The sequence below is a fragment of the Lissotriton helveticus genome, chromosome 9, assembly GCF_964261635.1.
Source record: "Lissotriton helveticus chromosome 9, aLisHel1.1, whole genome shotgun sequence".
Taxonomy (NCBI): Eukaryota; Metazoa; Chordata; class Amphibia; order Caudata; family Salamandridae; genus Lissotriton; species Lissotriton helveticus.
Window position 1 is genome coordinate 394,267,551 of NC_136070.1, and position 12,867 is coordinate 394,280,417.

The window sequence follows — 12,867 nt, forward strand, 5'->3', positions numbered from 1 at the left end:
GGTGCATCTGTAGGGTATGTGCTGGATAGTGTATGAGTAACAATTACTATTGCAAATCCAGGGGGTTGCATCTGTGGGGTATTTGCTGGATAGTGTGTGAGTAACAATTACTATGAAAAAGAAAGAAGTTAAAGGAGAAGAAGACACGTACTTTCACGGTGAACCTGGAAGAAGAGAAAGTGACAAGAGATGATTTCCGATGTGTTTAGGCTTGAGAGCCTGGTTAATCATTCAATGGGGTCTGGCAGATAAGTGCATACTTATTCTGCAAGAAGCCTTTCGGGATCTTGCGAAAGCAAGCCATCTTTAATAATTGCCTCTCGCTGCATGTACTTGCAAGGTCATCTGATTTGCTCGTATGTTAAAAACAGAAACTTTCTACACCTCTTTTTCATTGGTTGTGAAGCATTGTAAGAAGACGTATTACCGACCAATCCCTTTCCTTACGCAGATTTTGAAAAACATTTGATTGACTGTTGTGTGGTTAACTCTACCTTCCTGATCCTAATGTTGATTGGCTTGTTTTTTTTGATGTGACGTTACGATAGCCTCACCATGTATGTAGCCCATTTTGTGACGCACTTTATTTGACAATGCGTTTCAAAAACTAGTTGTGGTAGGGTGTTTTTAACTTAAACTGTGTACTCTGCTTACGAGTTTGTTGACTGTAAAGGTATTTAAAAATATTATTCTATTTTCTATTCTATCTATAATTGTGCTGACTTTTCTCCTTTAGCGTGGAGTACTATGTTCTTTTATTAAATGTATCATTCTTCAAACCATCCTTGAAAGAAAAATGCTCATATTTTCAAAATATTTTTATTGAATCTTTTATATTCATCATATGGGTGAAATGCTTTTTTTTTCATTCATTGCTATCACGCGTTGGACCACATTTATGTTATTTTATCGTAGGCACTCATTCCTTATGTTTACATTATATGTGTTACCTCATCATCTTTATTTAAATGTTTGGGCTTTTTTTACTTTCAGATAAAGTAGAACAGAAGTGCTACAACAAACACTCCCTCACTACTTTATCTTTCTTTTTTATGTACATTTCATTTCATTATTACATTTAACAATCCAAAAAATTGTAAGACTTATTAACATTTGAAGCTACAAATATATTATTTTTTTCTAAAAAAGTGATTGCGAAGATAATCCTCCTGTTCTTCACGAGTAAAAATTGGTAAAAGCACTACTCAATATAAATACTTTTAGCCCATTTTCACTCAAGAATATAAAGAAGATTCTCCTTTATTCCAAAGTATTTTGTTTTTTCGTCGATAGTTTATTGAGTCTACATTTTTCAATCATTAAGAAACACTTGCATACTAAAAAACATATTATTTATTATTGCTTGAAATCCTTTGTTGAAAGTCATCCAACTCCAGTTGAAGGATCATAAAGTTATATATAAATTAAAATATACATGAACATTGTGATCCCTATGTGAAAATGAAAGATAAATTCAAGATGATGGGATCGCTCCTAATCATTACTTTGCACGTAGTAATTCCTTAATTAACCTATATTTCTTGTAATGGTTCTTTCGTAAACTCGTTATTATATTCCATTTAAACTTAATCATACCACATTCTATAATCATTTATATATTTTTGATTTTTTTTTTTTAAATATCAAACATATACCCTTTCAGATAATTTACCTCTCTTCGATATTCTTTCCCTCCTCCGTCGAAATTCATCCAACTCCTCTGGAGGGGACATAATGTTTTATGTATTTTTAAATATATATATTAACAATATGTTCCCTCTGAGGAAATGAAAGATATTCTCAAGATGCTTCCGCAGCCCTGAATCATTACCTTGCTCGTAGTTTCTTCGCTCGTATTGATTCTCTCAAATGAAACTAATTATCCCACGGGTGTGGTTTATATACTTTTTGGTTACTTAACACTCTATGGGATAAAGGTATTGCTCCTCCCACTTTTAACTCACGTTTTTCAGTTGACAGGTGTTCTCATTTCCACTGTTTTAGTGTGTCACGTGTTTATGTAAACGTGCCTCTTTCCATACTTTTAAACTTTTGTATAATTTCTAAAATGCTTTATTTTAACTCGTTTTTCTTATTGAAGCAATCCTATAGGTTACTTTTTTTTAATACGAGTATTAACATTCATTCCCCTTTTTTTCGACCTATTATTCTAGTAACTTCCCTTTTTTTGTAAAACTTTTTTTTATTATTCTTCATTTCCCTAAACCCCTATTTTCCCTGCATGGAGATACTCTCTATTAAACTTTGAGTATACTAATTTATATCCGAGTATTAATTCATTTAATTCCATTATTCCGAGATTTAATACATTTATTTATCTAATATATTTAATCTTTCTTTATACACTGCAAGGGATACTGTTATTTGTCTAGAATCACACTATGAATAAGTGTCCATTTGGTAAAATTGAGAGAGAATGATTTGGTTGGTTGATGTGTTTGTAGTTACATAAGTAGCTCTACTCTTGCAGTAAGCAAGGCTTTAGGGTATGCAGTGCTTCAAACTCCTATGCATTATGCATGTAGTGGTGTAACCACCTTCACATTTGTGCTTCAGGCCTACAATTCACCAGTCACTATCTATATACTCCAGCAAACACAGTATGACTGCTGTTGCAATTTCAAAATGACTCTTTCAGTACCATGTAGTAATTCATTCACTAAAGTAAAAGTCAAACAATTAAGAATTCACCCAGTGTATTTACTTATATTAATGTAATCATTCAGTCAGTAAGCATGTACTCATGCAGTGAGCCAGGCTTTAGGGAATGGAGTGATTCAAAGTGCTATGTATTATGCATGTTGTGGTGTAATAACCTTCACATTTGTGCTTCAGGACTACAATTCCCCACTCACTATACATACCAGGGATCTCCAACTAGTAGCTCGGGAGCTACTGGTAGCTCACCAGCACCCTGAAAGTAGCTCTCAGAGGTGAAGCCAAACCAAGCCAATCTCAGAGATTCTGTGTATATTAAAGAAGGTAGTACTGCTCATTTCACTACCCTTAGGAGTTACATACAGCCAAATCAATGACAGGGCCTGTTGATAACACTCAAACACACACTCTGGTGGCATATTAATTAATCAATTAGGGATGTATAGAGCGCACTACTCACCTGTGAGGGTTTCCAGGCACTGGGGGAGTATGTGGGGGGGGATTTGTGCAGCTTTGGTCATTCAAAAAGCCAGGTCTTATGGCTCTTCCTGAATGCTTTCAGTGTGGGGGTTCATCTGATGCTGAGGGGGAGTCCATTCCAGGTCTTGGCCATGATGTAGGAGAAGGGTGTGCCTCCTGTCTGGTTCTGTTGATAGAGGATTTCGGCCAAGGCCTGGTCAGCGGAGTGGAGGTTCCTTTGGGGGCTGTAGAAGGAGATTGAGGTATTGGAGTCCGGTTTTGTGGCGGGCTTTATAGGTGTGATTGAACAGCTTGAAGGTCACTCTTTTTTCGATGGGGAGCAAGTGGAGTGCTCTTTATGCTGGGTAATGTGGTCTTGTCGTGGGATGCTGAGGATAAGTCTGGCTGCCGTGTACTGGACAGTTTGAAGTTTGTGGAGTAGAGATTTGGTGATTCCGGCATAGAGGGCATTCCCGTAGTCCAGCCTGCTGGTGATGAGTGCTTGGGTGATGGTCTTCCTTGATTCGGGGGTGGGGTCTATTTGAAGGTCTTGCTGAGTATGTGGAGGGTGTTGAAGCATGTGGAAGCTGCAGCATTGGCCTATGGGTCTGTCACATGAAACATGTTTATCCACATTAAATCTAAGTTGGGGAGACTTACTGCTGTGGCAATACCATTTGTGGCACACTGCATGTGATGATTTGAATTTTACTTGATTAGAAGCATTTAATATTGATAAACGTTTTCCTAGCATTCTGCTGATAACTTCACCTGGAGTTTGTTGGTGGTTACTACTGATAATTGTGCTTAGGGTGGTCATGGTGTAATGTTAATACATACCCCCAGCACAACCCCTACACTTCACAAACACCACTACACTACCCTAAACCCTAAAACACTACCCCCAGCATGAACCTCTAAACTACATAAACACCACTGCACTACTCTAAACCCTAAAACACTAACCCCTACAGTAGACGAACACCACTGCACTATCCTAAACCCTAAAACACTACCCTCAGCGCGACCCCTACACTACACAAACACCAGTGTACTACCCTAAATGCTAAATCTACCACCACACGACCCCCTACTCTACACAAAGACCAATGCACTACCTTAAACCCTAAATCTATCCCCAGCACAACCCGTTCACTACACAAACACCACTACACTACCCTAAACCCTAAAACACTGCCCCTAACACTTATACAAACAGCACTTCATTTATTCATATAGATAGTAACTCATAGTTAGTGTTATAAAATCACTATTACAAGTATACAGTTACTGATGCAATCACTGAGTCATATGTATACTTCTTTATATACAACAAATGTCACATACACTGGCTTTTATTTTTGTACTTTTTTGCACATGTGCCATTGAGAGATATATTTGCTCATCACCACACCCATAAAGATATAAATTCACCCAAACAATTGTTATAACATGCAGTCTTGACATCATATACCTACTGAATTAACTATTCACACATCTTTGGGCAGTCAGACACCCCCCACCAAACCACACACACATTCACTCTCCCATACAATTACTCAGTTAACTAATCAATAAGTAATATAGACTTTCACATAGCTAGTAACCAACTGGTGCAGCAGTTTACAGAACAACTGACCAAGTAATACAGATTTTCACACAGTTTAGTCACTATCCAATATATTTAATGAGACACTATAAATTACTCAAGTAAACAATCACACTGCTACTAAATCCTTTATCCAGATTTTTTTTATATCCACTCATTCTTCAATGCAGATTGCTATATATATAATACATATTTAAATAACAAACCAAACCACATTCACTGGATGCTGTCATCAGTGATGTCATAAGTGATGCCATATGAGATGTGATCAGTGATGTGATCAGTGATGTCACTAACCATGTCATGAATGATGTAATATATATACGTAAAGAGCTGCGTATGAAGGGGCCGTATTTAGAAGGAAAGGAAAAGTCACGCAGGGTAACTTTTTCTCTCGTTGTAAATATGGAGGAGCCACCTGCGCAACCAGTACGTCACAAAAAGTGACCTACTGGTGGCGCAGAGAGCTTGTAAATCTGGTGCTGAATTGTTTTAATTTCTCCTCATTTTTTTCTTCCAATATATGCTATAATGCACAGCATACATTGTAGGAGTAAAATATCTTCACTGATTGTTCTTGTGCAGGAAGGTGTGTCTTCCTGCACAAAAACAAACTCCACACAACACAGATATTCTTGCACCATGGTGCAAGGGTGCCTGTATCACCACATGCCTGCAGTTTAAGCAGCAGTGCAGAGGGAAGGATAGACTTCCAACATATTTATGTATATCGTTGTGCTTCGGAAGTAGCTCAGCACGCTGTAGCTAAAGAGCTTATAGCGCCATGGTGTAGCACTTCCTTATAGTTCTGCAGTTATACATTCACCATATATGACAAATGCATTCTTTAGTCAATTATGCAGTAAGTATACATTTATGTAAACTTTCACACACTAGCATATAAATTTAGCACTTTCTTTAACCAGAGTAGTTAGTTCCGAAATTAACTTTTTTTTGTACTGTATATATATTTTTTATTTTTAGAACGTTTTTTGGTTTTTTTAGTTTTTGTTTTAAAGAAAACAAAAGTCAACAGGATGAACAAAACCATGAACTTTGAGGGAGAAAAAAAAACCTAGCATAGATGGTTATCAATTGCTCTGCAAGCTAGGTTTACTGATTGCTTCCCATAACAATTAAACGATTGCACTTCACGCAGTGCATTCCAACTTTCACGAATTGGGGACGTATGTCTGGTGGTGATGTTGAAGGTGATGCCGCAGAGGTACTTGGTATTGCCGGTGGTGGAGGTACATTTTGGCGCAGTCTTCTACATTATTCGTGAGCATAGTTCACAGGATGCATGGATTGGAGGGTCTTGTGCATACTAGCAGTGCCACAGGAGTATTTCTTGTTTGGATCTCCTCTGGACAGTACTGCCTGGCAAATCTTGCATGTTACTTTGTTGCTATTACATTTCTTTTGCCCCTCTGGAAAAGTAGAAATTGTTCAGTTACAAAATCATCAGAATCAGATGATTCTTGCAGTGGTGTAGCCATTTTTTACTCCAAAAAAGTTCAGGTTTCCAATGAACAAAAAGTGACGTTCTTTTCAGGATAGGTCTTCTCCTAATGAAGGTCTAAGAAGAGTAATTGGAATGGGTGGGGTTCTTCAATAGTTAGAACAGTAAGTGTTATAAACCAATTAAATCACTTTTTTTTATCACATGGGATTCGCGTTGGGTGCGTACATGCAGCACCCATTTAGTGCGACTTGTCCAAATTGCATTTGAAGGTAATGTAAGTTTATTAAAACTAAAAGAATATTATTTTTCCCCTTAATATTTATATTAGAAATATATGTCCTGAGCACGCTAACTCACTGGAGTAAGACTTTGCACTACAGCTACCAGCGGGCCACGGGGGTGACCGCGCCCACATGGGCGGTGCTAAACACAGATATGAAGTGCCTAAAAGAGCGTGACATGACTTTCAAGCCCATGCCTCTGAAGAAGTGATCTTTCACGAAACGCGTCAGGCGCAGGCTGAACATTTTCCGTGAAGTTTGTTTTTTAATTCCTGCAACAGCCTTCAATAAAAGAAGTGTGGCATATTATCTTCCTGTGACGTGGCTGACTCCTCAGCAGGCAAACTTGGTTTTTGGATGTTTAGCGGTCTCGCCTGAGCCACGGAGGAAGCCCGGATGCCCTAGAGCATCTCTGCATCGACGCCTAAAAACGCCGGAATCAGATAACAGGAGCCGTTTTTGAAGGATTAGGACTGTTGCAGAAGGTAAAGACGAGCAACAAAACCCACTGGGGTTTGAAATTTTCATTTATTGTGGGGTCCTGAGCACGCTAACTCACTGGAGTAAGACTTTGCACTACAGCTACCAGCGGGCCACGGGGGTGACTGCGCCCACATGGGCGGTGCTAAACACAGATATGAAGGGCCTAAAAGAGCGTGACATGACTTTCAAGCCCATGCCTCTGAAGAAGTGATCTTTCACGAAACGCGTCAGGCGCAGGCTGAACATTTTCCGTGAAGTTTGTTTTTTAATTCCTGCAACAGCCTTCAATAAAAGAAGTGTGGCATATTATCTTCCTGTGACGTGGCTGACTCCTCAGCAGGCAAACTTGGTTTTTGGATGTTTAGCGGTCTCGCCTGAGCCGCGGAGGAAGCCCGGATGCCCTAGAGCATCTCTGCATCGACGCCTAAAAACGCCGGAATCAGATAACAGGAGCCGTTTTTGAAGGATTAGGACTGTTGCAGAAGGTTTCAGGGCACTTGGTATAACACACAGCTGGTGAGGCGGCAACTTTGAACTTATCAAAATTGGAACCGCAAGCCACTCAGTGCTTAACGAAACCTGCCAAACTGTGACACAAACCTACTCAAGGTAATGATGAACTTAATAATTACAGACTACGCATTTGTACTGAACCAAGGAACTCTATGTCCCATCATGCATTGTAATGATGTTAAGAACGCACACGTTACCAGCAATTGAATAAAACCGGATATGCAAGCATGAAAATATTGAAATGCTGTTGTTTGTTTGGCCTAGGAAGAAGGGGTAGTGGAAACCCTGAAACGCGTCGGCATGTTGTATTAACATGTGGAACAGAGCGCAGGCTGCACAAGAAAGAGCCGGATGGCAGAGTGATTTCGAGTGAGCTTCTAAGCTTCAGGGCACTTGGTATAACACATTTCTACGCGGCGGCCTGGCCGTGGGAAGCAGCACCATTGCCGGCTTGGAATATACTTGTAACCAGCTGGTGAGGCGGCAACTTTGAACTTATCAAAATTGGAACCGCAAGTCACTCAGTGCTTAACGAAACCTGCCAAACTGTGACACAAACCTACTCAAGGTAATGATGAACTTAATAATTACTGACTACGCATTTGAACTGAACCAAGGAACTCAATGTCCCATCATGCATTGTAATGATGTTAAGAACGCACACGTTACCAGCAATTGAATAAAACCGGATATGCAATCATGAAAATATTGAAATGCTGTTGTTTGTTTGGCCTAGGAAGAACGGGTAGTGGAAACCCTGAAACGCGTCGGCATGTTGTATTAACACGTGGAACAGAGAGCAGGCTGCACAAGAAAGAGCTGGATGGCAGAGTGATTTCGAGTGAGCTTCTAAGCTTCAGGGCACTTGGTATAACACATTTCTACGCGGCGGCCTGGCCGTGGGAAGCAGCACCATTGCCGGCTTGGAATATACTTGTAACCAGCTGGTGAGGCGGCAACTTTGAACTTATCAAAATTGGAACCGCAAGTCACTCAGTGCTTAACGAAACCTGTCAAACTGTGACACAAACCTACTCAAGGTAATGATGAACTTAATAATTACAGACTACGCATTTGAACTGAACCAAGGAACTCTATGTCCCATCATGCATTGTAATGATGTTAAGAACGCACACGTTACCAGCAATTGAATAAAACCGGATATGCAAGCATGAAAATATTGAAATGCTGTTGTTTGTTTGGCCTAGGAAGAAGGGGTAGTGGAAACCCTGAAACGCGTCGGCATGTTGTATTAACACGTGGAACAGAGCGCAGGCTGCACAAGAAAGAGCCGGATGGCAGAGTGATTTCGAGTGAGCTTCTAAGCTTCAGGGCACTTGGTATAATATATATATATATATATATATATATATATATATATATATATATATATATATATATATATATATATTACCTACTGGCGGTCGCCAGTAGGTATATATAGTTAGGATTTTTTCTCCATGGGTTTTTTTGAAAATTCTATGTCTAATAACTTTGGCGTTTGTGGACGGAATTGGCTGAAATTTTCAGGAAAATGGCACATTTTGTTTCTGAGCAGCCTTTGAAAATTTGGGGGGGGTTCGTCAAGGGGGGGCCGAGAAAAAAGGGGGGTCCCAAAACGCGTTTTTCCCATGTTAATTTCCATAGGGCGGTTGGCCTCACTTTTAGCCCGAACGGCTGAATGGATTTGCACGAAACTTGGCAAAATTGTAGGGACTGGTAGCCCGATGTGCCTTTTGTAGGTCTCAATATATGTGCTCCAGTGGATTTTGAGAAATTAACGTTTAAAAAAAGATATATATCTGTAAGCGCGGACCAGGCAGCGGTCTGGTTCGCGGACTTTTCGCGCAACGGAGCTTTGTGAAGCGAAGCTGATTGGTTCTCCGGCGTCTGTCAACATTCCAAACAGTCCGTAGCGGCCGCCATCTTGTCTCTCGGTAGGATCGAGAGACAAGAGGAGGCGAAAGCGAAGGGGCAAATGACCATAAGGGGGAATAGTAGATCCTCGCTGACCCCCTAGGTTTGATGTGGAGGTTTTAAAAGGGCCCCGCGGGGCAAAAAAAAAAATAATAATAATAATCGAACGGCTGAATGGATTTGCACGAAACTTGGCAAAATTGTAGGGACTGGTAGCCCGATGTGCCTTTGCTAGGTCTCAATATATGTGCTCCAGTGGATTTTGAGAAATTAACGTTCAAAAAAAGATATATATCTGTAACAGCGCTCCGCTTCGCGTACTTTTCGCGTTACGGAGGTTTGCGAAGCTGATTGGTTTTTCGGCGTCTGTAAACATTCCAAACAGTCCGTAGCGGCCGCCATCTTGTCTCTCGGTAGGATCGAGAGACAAGAGGAGGCCAAAGCGAAGGGGCAAATGACCATAAGGGGGCATAGTAGATCGTCCCTGACCCCCTAGGTTTGATGTGGAGGCTTTGAAAGGTTCTCGCAGGGCAAAAAAATATATACCGTTTTTTTAGTTTTTTTGCGTGGAGTGCGCTCGGTTCGCGAACCGGGAAGCGTTCTGGGGAGCGTACTTTCTTGAAAATTAGTGAAAAAAGTTAGAGTACAATAATAATTGTGAGTGATCAGATGTAGGGTAGCTCTGAGAAGAGCTTTTGGGTTTATGGTACATTTAGGTACTTATAAGTAGGTACCAATGCACATTCTTAAATTCAGAGTGAAAACTCTGTTGCCCTCATCTGAGAAGTGAACTCCATCTCCTCTGTAGATATCTTGCATGTAGTAACGCAAGTTATTGTTGTACAGGGAGCCCATTCCATGGTCTCTCATGTAAGCTGAAACAGATTTGTTTACATGCTTCCTCGATTTCTCAATTTGTGGACAAAATTGGTTCGACCACCTCCATTTCTGTCTTTGGCATATATTTGAATATACCAAGGCAGTCTGAGGAAAAAGTGCCATCAATTGCTCAAAGGTGTCCTTTAAAAGCATTTCCAGACCTACCCCAGTCAAAGTGCCCAAATCATTACCTCCACAGTGCACAATTAACAGGTCAGGTTTTGGCAAATGCATAAAGGTTTTCACCAATGGTATCAATTGGTGACATTTTAATCCTCTGTGGCCAAACCACTTAATTTCCACATCTTGTAAATTGAGGTTAGGTAAATTCCTGTTTTCAGCGTACCTTTGAGCCCAATAGATGTAGCTATGTCCAACAATCCAGACAGAAAACATGGCGAGAGAAGGTTCTCCTGCAGTCAGATGAAGTGTGGCAATGAAATGGCAGTTGAAAAAATGAGAGTGTAAAATGAAAAAAACTGAGGAGTTTCTGTGTTAATGAAGCAGTAAGAGTGATTGGTGGATTTTGATTGCTGAAAACAGAAAGTTAGTGTGCATGGATGAGTTCGTTGAAAGATGTATTTTGAGTGGCGAAGAAAAAATCATTAAATGAAAGAATGCTTTGGATATGCAGGTGCACTGAGAGTTCAGAGTTCAATTGCAACATTGTTGTGTGAGAGGTCTTGCAAGAGGTGGTTGCTATGCAGAAAAAGCAGAGAGGGGGCAGAGGGGGGAAGGGTTTTGCTTTGAAAAAAAGTGAGGGAAGAGTTTTGATTGGGTGACATGAGAGATCTGTGTGAGGAATTACAGCATTTCTGTGCTTTTGATAGCTGCAGACTCTGGAGTGCATACCTTTTGCTCTGCTGAAGACAAATTGGTGTGTTTCTGAGACTGTTTTGAAACTCAAAGTACTTGCTAAGGTGAGAAAAAATTTCTTTAATTTAGATAGAAAATAGTGTGCTTTAAGGAGAAAATTATGAAGAAAGTTGTGTTTTTCAAATGTTGCTTTGTCTCAAGTGTTTCACAAATAGATTTTGTTTGTTTGAGAAATTGTAATTGGAGAAAATGTGAAGTATTAGTACTGACAGGGCTTTTATGTGCATAGGAGCTGTGGAGTGTTTTCAAATTATGACTTGTAAATCGTTTTTGAGAAAAAGCAATGGTTTTAATATTGATGAGAAGGACATAATGGTGTCTGCTTCTTTATAAGGTAATTGAGAGTCTTTCCCATTTCAATGTAAGAAGTTTGTCTGTGGAGCAAATTGCTTGTAAATATGCTCCCACCTGTGCATGGCAAATTTAGATTTTGAATGTTTCCGTTACATAGGCATGTTAAAGGTGACTGAAACATGCTGCAAAGGCAATCAAAAAATGCTTTTATGTGTCTTAAGGACATTTTAAGTCATTTCCCCATGTGCAGTGTTTTCAAATTATGAGTTGAAAATCGTTTTTGAGGTAAAGGAATGTTTTCAAAATTTATGTGCGCCATATGACCCCAAATTTTTTTTTCAGGGGTGCAGCAGGGTGTTCTTGAGATACCCCTGCACCGTCGGAAAAATTCGTAATTTGCGATGAGGTAATTGCTAATCGCAAATTGCACCTTCATTCCTATGGGCCTCCTGCTGCATGGAAATGAATGGGTAATCTTGCTGAAATGCAAAGTCGAATCTGTATTTAAAAGGGTCTGCACCTCTGTACGGGTGTTCGCTATGTGAAGCACGAAAGTTTCACGGGCCGAACTCAAGGCCACCTCTCTCTGAGACAAAAGAGCTCTTATTCTTGCCATGCTGTTGAAATGTGCTCCCAAGGTTGGTATTTGTGGCCAGATTGAAAACTCCCTATGTTCATGTGTGGGAGGAAATAGAACATTTCTGCAGCAAATAACCCGTTCATTTACTGTTACGATAAAATGAATACTTTTAATTAACCCAGAACAATCTTCATTATTGAGCATCAAATAACTACCATTTTCCAAGAACTTGAACGTGGGGATGATAGCAGGAACTGGCGTGCCTTGCAACACGCAAGCCATATTTGGTCGGTGTTTGTTGCATGCACCGTGTAACTGTCTGTGCCTACACATTAGTGAATGATCTGGCGTCTCAGTGCATTCCTCTCCATTCAGATAAAGTTCTTGATCATCTTTGAAAATCTGTATGTGTATGGAAGCGACCAGACTTGATGAAGAAAACCACTACCTAAAGGTTAATAACGACCTATTGGTATATATTTCATACAATTTGAAAACTTATATAAAGCAAAAGGCAGCGTTATTAAACCGTGGATAAGGCACGTTGCCAAAGCAGTCAACCTTTTGGATTTATACTGCAAATGTTAAAGGAAGAATTACGGAGTAGGGCCTGTAAATCTTTAATAGACAACGAGTAAAATTACTCCAACCATCGTATTCCTCTAACTCCGGGATAGTAGGGGTGTTTAATTTTTTAGAAGTAGCCAATCCAAAGCATTTGGTCTGGGAAATTGTTTCATTCACAAACAACATATGTTTTGGGATGAGACATGCACGGTGGAAAGCCTCAGTGCCTTGTACCTGCCAGGTTCGTGAACCCCAAACTGATGTA